This window comes from Tachypleus tridentatus, chromosome 7 (assembly GCF_004210375.1).
Source record: "Tachypleus tridentatus isolate NWPU-2018 chromosome 7, ASM421037v1, whole genome shotgun sequence".
Lineage (NCBI taxonomy): Eukaryota > Metazoa > Arthropoda > Merostomata > Xiphosura > Limulidae > Tachypleus > Tachypleus tridentatus.
Genome location: NC_134831.1, coordinates 19,814,886 through 19,829,664, shown reverse-complemented (window position 1 = coordinate 19,829,664; position 14,779 = coordinate 19,814,886). Strand labels below are relative to the sequence as shown.

The window sequence follows — 14,779 nt, the reverse complement described above, 5'->3', positions numbered from 1 at the left end:
ATAGTTATTCTACTAGAGAAACAAATATTTTAAGTTTCCCTGTAGAGCAGTACTAAGTCCAATGACTTTATTAGTAATATTATATATTTTTACTTTTTTCTCTCCCTCTCACTTGACGAGAGTAATCCAGAATATGATTCGCGGTTTTTCTAAGAAGAGTTTGAAAATATTATAGATTTATTTGTCCGTTGATTCTGTGTAAATATGAATCTTTCGTTGTGACAGTAAATAACTATTTTCCACTTGATATATCATTATCCGAGATCGAAACTGAATAGTTTATGCTTTTTGTTTACGTTGAAACTTGTTAAAACGAGCACGATTCATTGAGATACCTCAAAGGGATGGCAAAGCCATTTAACGTTTGAAACATTTCATTTAAATCTCGAAAAAAACGTGAAGTTAACGCTAATATTATCTATTGTTTTACGATGCCTAAGTATGATTTGGTTGGTAAGGCCTAACAGATTGAGATGCAAGATATGGTGCTTCCAAATATCCCTTTTAATTTTTATTCACATTTGTAGTTACGATATTGTGAAAATAATGGTTTTCAATCACGTTATTTGGTTAAAAGTACTTCTTTAGGTGGCGGATACTGCTAACTTAATACTTTTCCTCTGTTCTTCAGTTTGAAATAGAAGAATCCTAGATGTATTTGAACCGGCTGTTTTGCATAAGATATCATCAAGTGAACAAACAAATACTTTTGTTTCTGAATTCATAAGAAACTGTAAAGAGAAGCCCATTGTTTAAAATGGTTGTATTTTAAATATTGATTTTCATAAGAAAACAAAATGCTACCAGTGGAACAAAGAAAATCGTATTATCCCGAGAAGCTTGGAAATAGTCTAGGGTATTTTAGCATCACACTATACCAGATATCTGAATATTTTCTTCCCGAAATTAACATTACTTTAATTTCTCATCTTTCGTTTCCCTTCAACAGTATGAGGTTGGTGATCTGAATACAAAATGCATGTTCATTTTTTGGAATCGCGTGAATATTACTTGAATGTGCTATTAAAGTAATGGTGTCTTCAGACTAAAGGCAATTCCAAAGAGAAAATGGAAATTAACTTTCTTTAAACTATATATGTGTTAAAACGTTAATTTGTCACTTCGATCCAATTACGTTTGTAAATGGGACCAACAGCAACAGATGTTACACAGGATATCCATACCCAAGGGTCCGGCATAGCCAGGTGGTTAAGGCATCGGACTCGAGGGTCAAGGGTTCGAATCCCCTTCACACCAAACATGCTCGCCCTTCTAGCCGTGGGAGAGTTATAATGTTGTGATCAATCTCACTATTCGTTGGTAAAACACTGCTAAATTAGGGACGGCTAGTGCAGATAGTCCTCGTGTAGCTTTGCATGAAATTAAAAACAAACAATGCATACTCAAAATGTAAAATATCTTGTTTGGGGACAAGTGTAAGTGTTGCTGTTCGAAAACGTAATGTGTGAACAATAAAACTAAAACAACTAAAGTCCACTGTTGATGTTACGAATGATTGTTATCACCTGACTTTAGACTTTGAATTTTGGTCGATACGTATAAAAACTGCTTGGGGAGCATCCTTAGTTGACAGTGTAGCTCTAGAAATGTTTTCATCTACTGTCGGAACAAAGCACACCAGTTCAACAGAAGTCTACCCGTAATCCTGTGCGGTGCTATTTCAACGGCACTTTGATCATCAGTTCTTAATATGTGAAGTTTATGAAACTGACGGTGACCAAACTGTTGCGGTAAATGGAGCCCTTTGTGGAAAAATGCTGGAAGACTGTGTTATTCTTCGCCTCGAAGAGACACGTTTGGCACGCGACCTTCCAAAAAGATGTTACAGTCCCTTATGTATAATATATCGGTAAAATGTTTCTAATAGACATTTTTATGAGGATGTTTAGTTTGTGGAGCTACTTTAAACTGTTGCAGTAACCTACGAAATTTCGACGTGATGAAATACGCCTTTAGGAACGAGGCTACAAGCATTTTAGAAGAGATTGTTCTTGCAGTAACTTTATTTAGGGATACGTTTGATATATTGATGGAGGGAACTTATAGCAAGCATAGTGTTTGAAACATATTGCACCATATCTAAATTTCTCTGAATAAAACTTATGATTCTCAATACACCTTCAGAGAGATGTAACTCTTTTCCCAGTAGGTATTAAGATACAATAATTTAAAATACGGGGATTTCTTATGCTGACTATATTTAATAATTCTTTGTTTATGAACTTCACGAAAAGCTACACGAGGGCTGTCTGCGCTAGCCGTCCTTAATTTAGTACTGAAAATTAAAGAGAAGGCAGCTAGTCATCACCATGTACCACTAACTTTTGGGCTACTCTTTTACCGACAAATAGTGGGATTGACCGCAAATTATAACGTCCTCTCGGCTGAAAGGGCTAGCATGTTTGATGTGACGGGGATTTGAACCGGCAATTCTCAGAATTCAAGTACAGTTAAGAGCTATGTGCCAAAACGATGTATTTCATGAGTTGTTTCTTATTTGTTTTGTGGTTTGCAGGTTCTGAGTGATTTGTTTATTTGTTTGTTTAAAGTTAGGCGCAAAGCTACAAAATTGGCTATCCGTGCTTTGCGAAATATTTTGCGTGTAAAGCTAGTTATTGAAAAACTCGTTGTAATTTTGCTAGTTTACTTTAAAACAAACGAAAAGAAAACACTATAATGTTATTGAGCAAAAACAAAACAGTTATAATCCTATGTTTTTTGTGTTTTTTTTTTTAACTTTAAGTAGACAAAGTCTGGCATGGCCTAATCGTTGCGGCGCTCGATTTGCAATTTGCGAGAGTCGGGCTTGATTCCCTTTAACAAGCATGTTCGCCCTTCCAGTCAAGGGACTTTAAAATTTGACTATTAATTTCACTTTTGTTGACAAAAAAGTAGTCGGAGATCTAGTAGTGAGTGGTATTTATTTCTAAATTACAGACGATTAACACAAATATTCCCCCAGTAGCTTTGCGGGAAATTAACCAAGCTGTGTTATTTAGGTTAAGGGATTAAACCACGCTTTCTATTTTATCACAGCGATACAACTGTCGAACCATATCCAGAATTTAGTTTCCTCTTAGGTTTTTTATAGTACACCAAATTCTGATTTTGTTTGTTTCACAAACTGAAAGAATACCGCTATTCAACTGATGTGTCTCTGGTTGATGGCCAGATGGTTAGGGCGCTCGACTCGCAATTTGAGTATCGTGGGTTCGAATCCCCGTCACATTAAACATGCTCGCCTTTTCAGTCGTGGGGCGTTATGATGGTACGGTCAATCCCGCTATCCATTGGTAAAAGAATAGCCAAAGAGTTGGCGGTGGGTGATGACGACTAGCTACCATCCCTCTATTTTTACTGTTAAATTAGGGACAGCTATTAGAGATAGCTAGCGTAAATAGCCTTTGTGTGATTTTACGCAAAATTCCAAACAAACCTGGTGTTGGCAGAGTATTACAAAGGGGTTCGGATCCCGGTCACACCAAACATGCTTGCCCTTTCAACCATGGGGGCGTTATAATTTTTGGCCAAGCGTGTTAAGGCGTGCGACTCGTAATCTGAGGGTCGCGGGTTCGCATCCCCGTGGCGCCAAACATGCTCGCCCTTTCAGCCGTGGGGGCGTTATAATGTTACTATTCGTTGGTAAAAGAGTAGCCCAAGAGTTGGCGGTGGGTGGTGATGACTAGCTGCCTTCCCTCTAGTTTTACACTGCTAAATTAGGGACGGCTAGCACAGATAGCCCTTGAGTAGCTTTGTGCGAAATTCAAAAACAAACAAACAGTATTACAAAGTCAAAGATCTAGGTGTCAAGATACTCGGACGTTGTGAGTTTTATAAAATGTGAATAATTTCGTAAAGAAAGAAACCAGTCTTCCTAAAACAATATACTATAATAACATTTATTATTTTATTATGTCACGCTAGTATGGACAGGTTGTAACGAATTTACCGAAGAACAGCCTACTAGATTATCTATTTTCGTTTACTGAACCCATGTATCTAGTTTGCTTTGATGATAAGTCGATATTAATCAATATCATGATATTTGATTGAAATGATAGAATAACGCGTGATTAATACAGACTGGTTTTTGTTCCGTGTATGGTTAAGTTTATTTGCTTGTTTTGAATTTCGCGTAAAACTACACGAGGATTATCCAAACTATTCGTCCCTAATTTGGCAGTGAAAAAAGACTAGAGAGAAGGCAGCTAGTCATCACCACCCACCGCCAACTGTTGGGCTCCTCTTTCACCAAAGAATAATGCGTTTAACCGTAGCATTATAAAACCTCCACGGCTGAAAGGGCGAGCATATTCGATGGCAGGGACTCTAACCTACGTCTTACAGATTGCGACTGTAGTTAAGATCTACGTGCTAATATGGTGGATTTCGGGAGTTGGTTATGACAAGATTTTTAATAATGTGTTAGCTCTCCCAGAATAAGGACTCTTTAGATTCTGCTGCAATTACAATTGTTTATATTTTCTTTTATTTACGAGTATATACTACAACGCTAAAATTGGTGGTTTGATTCCAATCGGTGGACTCAGCAGATAGCACGATGTGGCTTTGGTATAAGAAAACACACAAATACAAGTATATACACCGCAAAGCAACTCACACGTAGGCCCGACATGGCCAGGTGGTTAGGGCCCTCGACTCGCAATCTGAGGGTCGCGGGGTTGCGTGTTATATGTGACGATTAATACCACTATTCGTTGGTAAAAGAGTAGTCCAAGAGTTGGTGGTGGGTGATGATGTCTAGTTGCCTTCCATCTAGTCTTACACTGCTAAACTAGGGACGGCTAGCATAAATATCTTCGTATAGCTTTGCTCGAAATCAAAAACAAAGAAACAAACAAATCTCACATGTATGATAGCACTTGATCGTGACGTTATAATAACTACGAAGTTCATTTATTTTTACTAAAAAAGTTCGATAAAACTGCAAACATAATATAAGAATGGGAAGCTTCATCGCTCAGTTTATCGTGCAAACAAATCCTTGTATTTGTTAATAAAGAGCTCAAATATTGAGCTATAAAAAAGACACTGGTTATTCACGAGTAGACCTCCGCTTTCCCAGTTCTTTCAAGAAAATTGGAGCAACTCGAAACATGTTTATTAAGCATAACAGGATATACAAGTGGTTATGAAAACTATAAGATATTAGCTATAGTCCTGTTGTATCACAAAACATAAGAGAAAAGCAGATATGTAAAGCTTGAGACATTACTTCAAAACCTTTTTTTTCTGTCTCGTTGAAATATAGTATTCATATTTCGTACACACATTATGTTAAAGCTGGGCTACTCAGACCGAACAGTGGAGTTTGATCATAGTTCTCATAGCTCACTCATGGAACACGATTTCTTTTTTATCGGTAAAAAAATGAACAGAAAAACTAATATTTTAGAAGGCTATTTATTTATCCATTTCAATAAAAAAATCCTCCCTTTAAAACTCGTAAAACACGGGTATTTTGAGCAAAAAATTATTGTCTAACCTATATTGTAACTTAATCAACATTTTAAAGATGTCCATTTAAAAACAACAAGACTCACTAAACTGATAGAAATTTAAAAAAAAAATACGTGTAGTTATAGCGCTTTCGAAAGGAGGACCTTTCTTCTTCAGGGCAAACTTCAAGTCAGAGTACGACCCTCTATGGTATTCATACAAATTCTATACCTGCTGCGAAGTACTTCTGATCAGTCAACCAATAAAATCATAAATAAACCTTGTACTAATTTCAATAGTACAATAGCGAGTTTAAGAAACTGTCATACTTTGCGGCTTGTTCAAAGCGTTACGGATTTCTTGTTCAAGGTGGTCTTTCACACTTTTGGCAGTAATATTGCCATTCATTATGACAATCTTCAATTTAAATTTTAGTAGTAAGATAAAAATTCAATATATCCTTGAGCACTATATTTTAGTAAGATTATAACTAGTGTCGTCATACTGACATCTCCCCATATCGTAACTGAACAATCATATTTAGCTATCCAGACACGAATCTGTCAATATTTTATCTAAATATAACAAGTTACCGCGCATCATAGCTGAACAGTCACGTTTAGCTATCCAGACACGAACCTGTCAATCATTGTTATAAGTATAAAATACACTGCGTATTTAACGGAACAGAATGTACCTTATATCATAACCGAACACACACTTCTGGCTGACCAGAGACGAGTGTGTGTGTGTTTTCTTTTACTTTTAGCAAAGCCACATCGGGCTGTCTGCTGTGTCCAGGAGGACAGTCTTTAAAGGAGTGTCTGCATTTCATATTTGTATCAGTAACAGACATGATTGTTTCTGGTCGGATTTATACTATCTGTTGTGTCCTCTCGGTGGACCCAGCAGATAGTCCAATGTGGCTTTGCTATAAGAAAACACACACATTCTTCAAAGACTACAAGGTATAATGACGTTTCTACTAATTCTACCACAAAAAATTTAAGTGAGATGTACAGTCAATTATGTACTGATGCAAGTGTTCTCTACCTTGAGTCGAATCAAAGAACCTAGCTGATTAGTCACTGAAAATTACTTCTGTTTCTATTCGGAAGTAGTGTATACGAAGTCCAATCGGCGACTTTGCGGAGATAGTTTTGACCTTTGCCAATCTTATTTGGGATGCTTAGTCTAATTACACTATGTAACACAAATTTTGTTCCTGGATAGTATGTGTTGTTTCTTAATTGCGTATGTTGTAAAGGTACAAAAAATGGCCATTATTCCCTTCAAACTTTGCTTTTGTGACCTGAATAATGAAATTTATAAATTAACCTATTTTCTATGTAAAAACGGGCAAATGTGCACATTTTTATTTACATAAGGTCTGAATAAAACAACATATGAATCAATATTTACATGTATTTATACTGAAGTAATACAAAAATGTTTAGAAGTGAGTAGTTTTTCGAGATTTGCGACTGTAATGTAAATCAATTTCACGTATCAGCCCTCAAATATAGTATCCCATCATTTTTTTGTTATACGCTCCCAGGTCACAAAAGCAAAGTTTGAAGAGAAAAATAGGTCTTTTCCATTTACTTCAGGTACAAGCAACTAGGAAATAACACTTTCTGTCCAGGAACAAATAAAAGTAAACATTTTGTTACATAGTGTTATCAGTTGCAAGATGGCGTGTCCATCCCTTAAACCTTTTTACAACGGTTTAGATACATAGAAATAAGTTACCATTTTTGCAACATTCGGACAGTTTTTTCACAGTTCGTACCTCTGTTGAAAACCCTCTCAACGTCAAAATGTGAGCTTGTTACACATTTATGCGAAATCGTTTGTCTGAGTTGCCCGTGCAGAACTATTAATATATTTGTATTCCAAAGACTGTTAATTCGTGGTTCTGTTAGACTTTAGAAGATAATCAATTTCTAATACATTTGAAACTTTTTCTCTCCTTTTAAACTGTTATTCGTCTGGCATCAACGTCACAAGAAGATGTGATATATATATATATATATATATGGTCGGATCGTATTTCCTCTTGTCATTAAGTAATGTTCATTCACTACATTTAAATATTCTCGCTGGCGCCTCTCAAGCGTTACTTTTTCTGAGTTTTGAAATACGTTAGCTTAAATGCGGCAAAATGAGGCATTTTTACATAAGATTACATTGTTTGCTGAATGCGACTACAAATAGCAGCCCATAGAAAAAATAGAAAATTTTCGGCATTTTTTTCAATTAATATAAACGCTTTTAGAAATAGAGAACAAACTTTAACAGATTAAGGGTAAACAAAAACAAACTGGTAATGTATAATGGAAGTATAATTTATTTATTCTTTTCTTAAGGTCTTTTTAACTTTGTTAAACCAGCCGGAGAACTGGTAGTTTGTTTGAAATTAATGTTTAAATGAATTTTTTGCACATTTTATCTCTATAGGAAAAAAGTGTTAACAAAAAAACAAAAGAACACTACGATTCCGAGATTTCTAGCCATCCCTAATGTAAGACTAGAGGAAAGGCAACTAGTCACCACCATCCATGGCCAACTCAAGGGCTACTCTTTTACCAACGAATAATGGGATTGACCGACACATTATAATATCATCACGGCTTAAAGAACGACCACGTTTGATATGATGGACATTTGAACTAGCGACCCTCAGATTACGAGTCGAGCGCCCGAAATACCTGGACATGCGGGGCCAATTTTTTTTATGAGTTTGTCACTATTTGTTGTATACCACTGCTGCAATCGCAGCTAGAAGATTGTTACTCTATATTAACATTAAATGTTTTCCACAGAAACATAGTCTTAAGAAAATTCCTTAAAACATTTTATTCAAATAGAAAGTAGAATATCTGTATTCATCACACAAACTTTGTGAAAAGGTTACAAATTTATTGATGATTCGTAGTTCGCGTCCCACACTTTTGAAGTCGTGTGTGTTTTTTGAGTATAAGGACCAAGTACCACTACCAGATTAAATTAACTCAAGGATAAACTAGCTGCCTTAACGTAGTCTACGACACTTCAAAATTATGAACGACTATGCCAGGTAACCCTTGTGTAGCTTTGTCCTAACCTATGAAAGAACAAAGTGATCGAGAAAAACAACAACAGTGAAACAAGAAAGAAAAAAAACTAATTTAGTTCCTTGTTGTTCAGAAAAGTTAATACTCACTGTTACATATGTATGATAAGAAAAAAGTTAATACTCACTGTTACATATGTATGATAAGAAAAGTTAATACTCACTGTTACATATGTATGATAAGAAAAAAGTTAATACTTACTGTTACATACGTATGATAAGAAAAAGTCAATACTCACTGTTACATATGTATGATAGGAAAAAGTTAATACTCACTGTCACATATGTATGATAAGAAAAGTTAATACTCACTGTTACATATGTATGATAAGAAAAAAGTTAATACTTACTGTTACATACGTATGATAAGAAAAAGTCAATACTCACTGTCACATATGTATGATAATGAAATGATAGGTCATCAACATTACACGTTTCTAAACAGAAGAGATGATGTGCCATCTCCTAATCGATAGAATGAAAGAACAAAAATAAGTGTTGGAATCTTGCTAATCTTTTATAACAATTTTCGCAATTTAGACATAGATAGTAATTTCATATTATTTTAAGGTTAGGTTTAGTACATGTAAGCCTTTCAACCCATGCGTCAGTATAAATTACATAACGTAAGAAATTTGTACATTGGTCCAAGGACCAAAGAAATTGGGAAGTCATGAATATATCATAATAATTTACAATGCTTTATTTCCAGAGATCAGTGAAGTTGGGAAGTCGTGACTTCATTAGGGTTCTAATTCAAACGCGTTTCACAATCAAAATCTGTATTATCAAAATTATATTTCATAAATGGCTCTTTCTAGATTGGTTAATTTAACTGACAAGCATTTGTTTTAAGACAAGTGTCGTTTTTGTTAAAATGTTAAAGTACTGTATAACTTGGGGTGTCTCCTGTACTTAGGCTACTAATTGGAACTTCACGAGAGCAATGTTCCATGATGAAACTTTGTAGAATGGACGGCAACTGCCTGTTGTGGAGACACAAGTGTAGAGGACGACGTTTCGAAAGTCTTCCGCCTTTCGTCAATGTTCCATGTTTTGTGCTGCCATGTATCGTCGATCGGATTTGTACTGATGATTGCGATTACGCATTACGGAACGGCACTGGAATTTCCATTGTAATTAGCTTCTGTGAATGATGGCGAACTCAATCTTGGACCACACTACTTGAGAAACTTTCTATATGCTCTACACTGTACGTGGACGTTACGTTCTAATGTCACATTTAAGTAAACCAAAGGCCATTGGAGCTGCACCGACGGACTTGACAGGGTTTGAAATGAAATTTCTCTGATAGCAATTCTCATGAAAACAATCATTGGTTCTGAAGTGTGGTTGGACACTTATGAACTCTCGTCTTCTGATATTTGTAAACACCGGATCATAGTTTATGATATTGAAACGGTACCACGAGAAGTGCTCAGTGTTATTACAATGATTTGTCTTTTCTCGTTGTAAGGTTCTCCTCCATATATTCCACTTTCCTGATGAGCATATCTCTGTGGCTTGATTTCAGCGTTTGGGTTACACAACTTATTTATCTATAAGCGTGTATGTGTGTGTGTCTGCATATATATATATGTATGAGTATTACGAATATATATATATGTAAGTGTGTACATATATATATGTGCTTACGTACATATAGACATGTATGTCTGTTCCTATATATGTGTATGTGCATATAAATGATGTATGTGTGTGTGAATAATTATGTTTGTGCGCACGTATATATGTGTGTGTATATAAATGTTTATGTGTATGTGTTTATGCCTATATATATCTGTGCGTTTGTGTTCGTACATATGTGTGTGTCCTAATTAAAATCGTTCTCATTTATAATGTATAATTTGGTTTGTTATTCTTCGTACTGGAAAATGAAAAACGTCACACTTTTCACGGTATCGTTTAATTTATGGTTGTTTTGAACCTGATTTAATATGAATGACCTATGCAATGTGTATTTATACATATCAATGAAGTATCAGTAAGGAAATTATTCAGTTGGTTTTTTGCGTTATTTTGAAACCCTTAAAAACGGTATGAGATTCTGTTACTATAAGAAGTAAATTACCTTCTTTACAACAATGTGAGATTTTGTTGTCACTATAAACTAATAACTTTCTTTCCAACCGTGTTAGATTGTGGTAAAACAACAAATAACTTTATTTATAATAACAAGAGGTTCTGCTGTCGCGATGTATAAAATTCTTTCTTTACAGCATCAAAGTTCTGTTGACAGAGTAGATAGATGACTTTAGTTTATAGTTTATTCTAAACATATTCTTAAAGACAGTAGTAATTCGAAGAATTATGCAGATAGAGGAAGTGTATGACTAGCCGTTTCAATTATCTCTGATGATAAACACACATTAATCACTTGATATTTTAGTGTCACTGCGCAGCTTAGTTGCTTTACCTTACATAAATGACCTTATTTATGCAAAATAAATTCTTTCTTACTGAAAGATTAAATAATCCATATTTTATGCTTACATAAGGAATATTGTAGATGATTTATGAACGACTAAAGTTTTTAAATATTATATCATATTGAACAACATTGGTTTTCGACAATCTATTGCTCTGCGTCATAAACCAATTACTCATAACATTTACTACTAGAATGCCATAGATATAATGTTTTCTATACAGTATCATAAAAGAAACATTAAGTGGTGTATGAAGTTCGAAACGTAACAATAAATTAATCAATTTCATGGAACTGATTTGGTTTAAAAAGTTGCTAATTTTGATTATCTATACATGTTTTCCTTAAATGAAGAGAAAGTTGAGAAATGGTGGATTTCTGAAGAATGAAAAACCGAATAGAAAGTCATAAAAATAGAGATAGAAAGAATAAAAAAAAACGAGGGAATTGTAAGATTTCCTTGTCATTTCCTATTGTTTGCTGTTTGCTCGAGCACTGAAAGGCCGGATGCCGTAAACACAAGCACGTGAGGAAACTCCGGTGAACACGATGACTACGCTAGTGGAAGAGAAGATGGAAGAGCTTTTTTCCGCCAGCAGATGACAGATTAACCAAGAGTCATTTCTCTGGCTTGTTCCATTATTGATTTATAGGCTTCTGCCAAATTTGCGCTTTTATTAATTTCTTTATCTTGAAATCTGGAGATATTTTTTTATTTTTCTAGGGTAATCTAAAACTCCTATTTTATATTTCTACGTTGAACTTCTCAGTATGTTGGAAAACTACGATGAAACTTCAGTAAGCCTATTTACACCTTTAATATAATGCAGGAATTCAAGTTCATGTATTTGTCTATCGATAGTTTGGTTTGTTTTGAATTTCGCGCAAAGCTACACGAAGGCTATCTACATGTTTGGTGTGACGGGGATTCGAACTTGCAACCCTCAGATTACAATTCGGGTGCCTTAACCATTTGGCCATGCCAGGCTAAATACCTATAGAATGGAGTTAAAGTAATGGGTTTTCTACACGATTAATATCCTAAAACCTTCTGATAAAACTCGGTTTACAGAATTTGTCTAGTCACTTATCATATTCATAACAGTTGTTTATGTTTAACATTCATTACAACTGTTTAAGTTTAAAGTGATTATAGCTTTTTACATGTTTTGTCCGCACGCAAAAATTTTGACGCTGACATTCGAGTTCACGATATTTTTCCTAAATGACATTAAATACTTTAAAAGTTAGGGAGCTTCACCCGCAATCTGTGGGTCTTGGGATTGAAACCCGACACCAAATATTCTCGCCTTTTTAGCCTTGATAGTAACAGTTAATCTCACTTTCTTTGATCAAGGAGTGGCCCAAGAATTAGTGATGAATGGTGGGAGCTGCCACGGCGTGTCTTTCTTGTGGTCGGCAGCCCTAATTGAGGGATGGCGTTAGACAGTCATTGTAGCTTTGCTATAAACAAACTTAACTGTTGAGACTCAAGGAAACAGACACGTAAACATAAAGTAAACAGAAGCACATTCATAAGATTTAAAATATGTGCTATAGTTATTTATTGTAGTTGTTAATTACAGAATAGTAGAAACAAATCATTATAATTATATATCCGATTTAAAATAGCCTTGTTGTTATCGATTCGAGTTCCAAAGGTCCAAAGTTTAAGATACCATTATACTGAACATGTTTCGAATTTTAAGCTGTAGACACGTTCAGTGCTGTCGTGTCATTCAAAGAGCCAGACAAAGCCTATGTGAGGTGGGAGCTACTGGTCATTCGATTTTCCTCCGGTTGGTAATTCAAAATTAGCGTTAGCTATTTCTGGTCACTTAACCCACGCGCACTTAAGATTCCATTTAAGTTTAAAATTCTGATTCCAGTTATTATTTATATTTGAAACAGAAACTTTCTATCACATCGTATATTTGTTATTTTTCAAAGATTTGGGCTTATGGCAAACTCTTCCTACGTTCAAGCAATACTATTTTAATATTGATCATCAAAGTATTGTTTTCTCTTCTTTTGTGTGTGTTTGACCACAAATATTTATCAGGGAAATTAAAATGTTTAACTTCTTTGCATAAGGATAATGCATTAATGAAACAACTTACCTGTCTTACTTTGTTTGTTGTACCAGTATTTGGAAATGTGGGGGGTGACCAACTTGTATTTTCCACCGATCGTAAAACAGATTATTGTCAATCTAACTGTGTAGTAACGGGCCGTTGGTTTTTCGATAAGGTGTCTAACAAGCAGTCTCCACCCATAGAACTAACATGTTCGTGAAAGCTGACACTGGGTGATCTAACCGAGTTCTTGGACGTCTGCAGTAAATCAGTCTACGAGAGAGTCTACTGCCACGCGTTTAAAATTTTCTGGCTTTCACCAGATCCTTTTAATGACCTCCTTTCTCACTAGAGGTCGCCCGTCGTTACTGTCTGAAGAAGAACCTACAATGTATTGAATTCAACAAAGTTGTTATAGATTGCAGTGACGATGTGATTACGAAATAACCCTTCACTCACATCGTTTTTATCAATGTTTCTACGTCATAGTTTCTGTCAATATGATAGTGGTTTTACAACATGTAAAGAATGGTAATGAATTAAACAAAAATATCACATTCTCCACTTGTTTCGTTCTTATTTTTCCAGTCTCATCTCTTTAACAGCCATTGTACATTTCAACTGTTTATTATCGTATTTGTAATCAACGTAATGTTTATTTTTAACAGTAGTCGTAATTATATATTGTTAAATTCTGTCTCTTAGGGTCGTGGGTTTACATCCCCGTCGCACCAAACATATTCGCCTTTTCAGCCGTGGGAGCATTATAATGTGACGGTCAATCACATTAGCCTAAGAGTTGGCGGTTGGTGGTTATGACTAGCTGCCTTCCTTCTAGTCTTACACTGTTAAATTATGGACGGCTAGTGCAGATAGTCCTCGTGTAGCTTTGCGCAAAAACAAGAAACAAAACGTCTCTAAAGCTCTCTGTCTGGCTCTAAGTAAGTCGATTAGACCTAACAGTTCATTAGACAACTGTTTTAAATGAAACAACTTTTAGTTCAATAGAAACAAACAGGTAAATGTTAAGATGTATTTTTGTTAATTTTGAGCGAAGATTTGGGTTTCTCTTTTGTCAACGAATAGTGGGATTGACCGTCACATTATACGCCCCCGCGGGTTAATGGACGAGCATGTTTGGTGTGACATGGATTCGAACCCACGATCCTCATATTACGACTCGAGTGCCTTAGCGACCTGGCCATGCCGGACCTGTACCTTTTTATTTGAATTCCACATACATCTACGCGAAAGCTGTCTGTATCAGTCAACCATAATTTAGCAGTTAATCAACACTACCCACCGCCAAGTCTTGAGCTACTCTTTTACCCATAATAAAAGTGGGATTGACCGTCACATACATCACCCCCACGACCGAAAAAGCTACATGTTCAGGGACAGTCAGTTTCTGACTTATGTGTATTGTCCAGCTGAAAAAAGAAAAAAACTTTATAGTTATTGTTTGTCGTTAAGCACCAAACTAAAAATATTGGCTTTCTCTGTTCGGTCTACAACGGGTATCGAAACCTGGTTTATAGCGTTATAAGTCCGTTGAGGAACTTGTTAGAATTATCGTTTTAAAACGTAATAACGTAAAAAGTTAAGATATAGAATGGCCCTTCTATTGTTGTCACTGCACGTGAAGACAGCGTGACATCA

General features: G+C 35.4%; 1 protein-coding gene across 1 annotated transcript in view; it reads right to left on the bottom strand.

Moving 5' to 3' along the window:
* Positions 1 to 13,413, bottom strand: part of LOC143255249 (uncharacterized) — an 89,272-nt gene extending 75,859 nt beyond the window's left edge. Inside the window, exon 1 of the mRNA XM_076510615.1 lies at positions 13,166 to 13,413. The gene's annotated coding sequence lies outside the window, so the exon portion shown is untranslated. The remainder of the gene's footprint in view (positions 1 to 13,165) is intronic.
* Between the last annotated feature and the right edge of the window lie 1,366 nt (positions 13,414 to 14,779).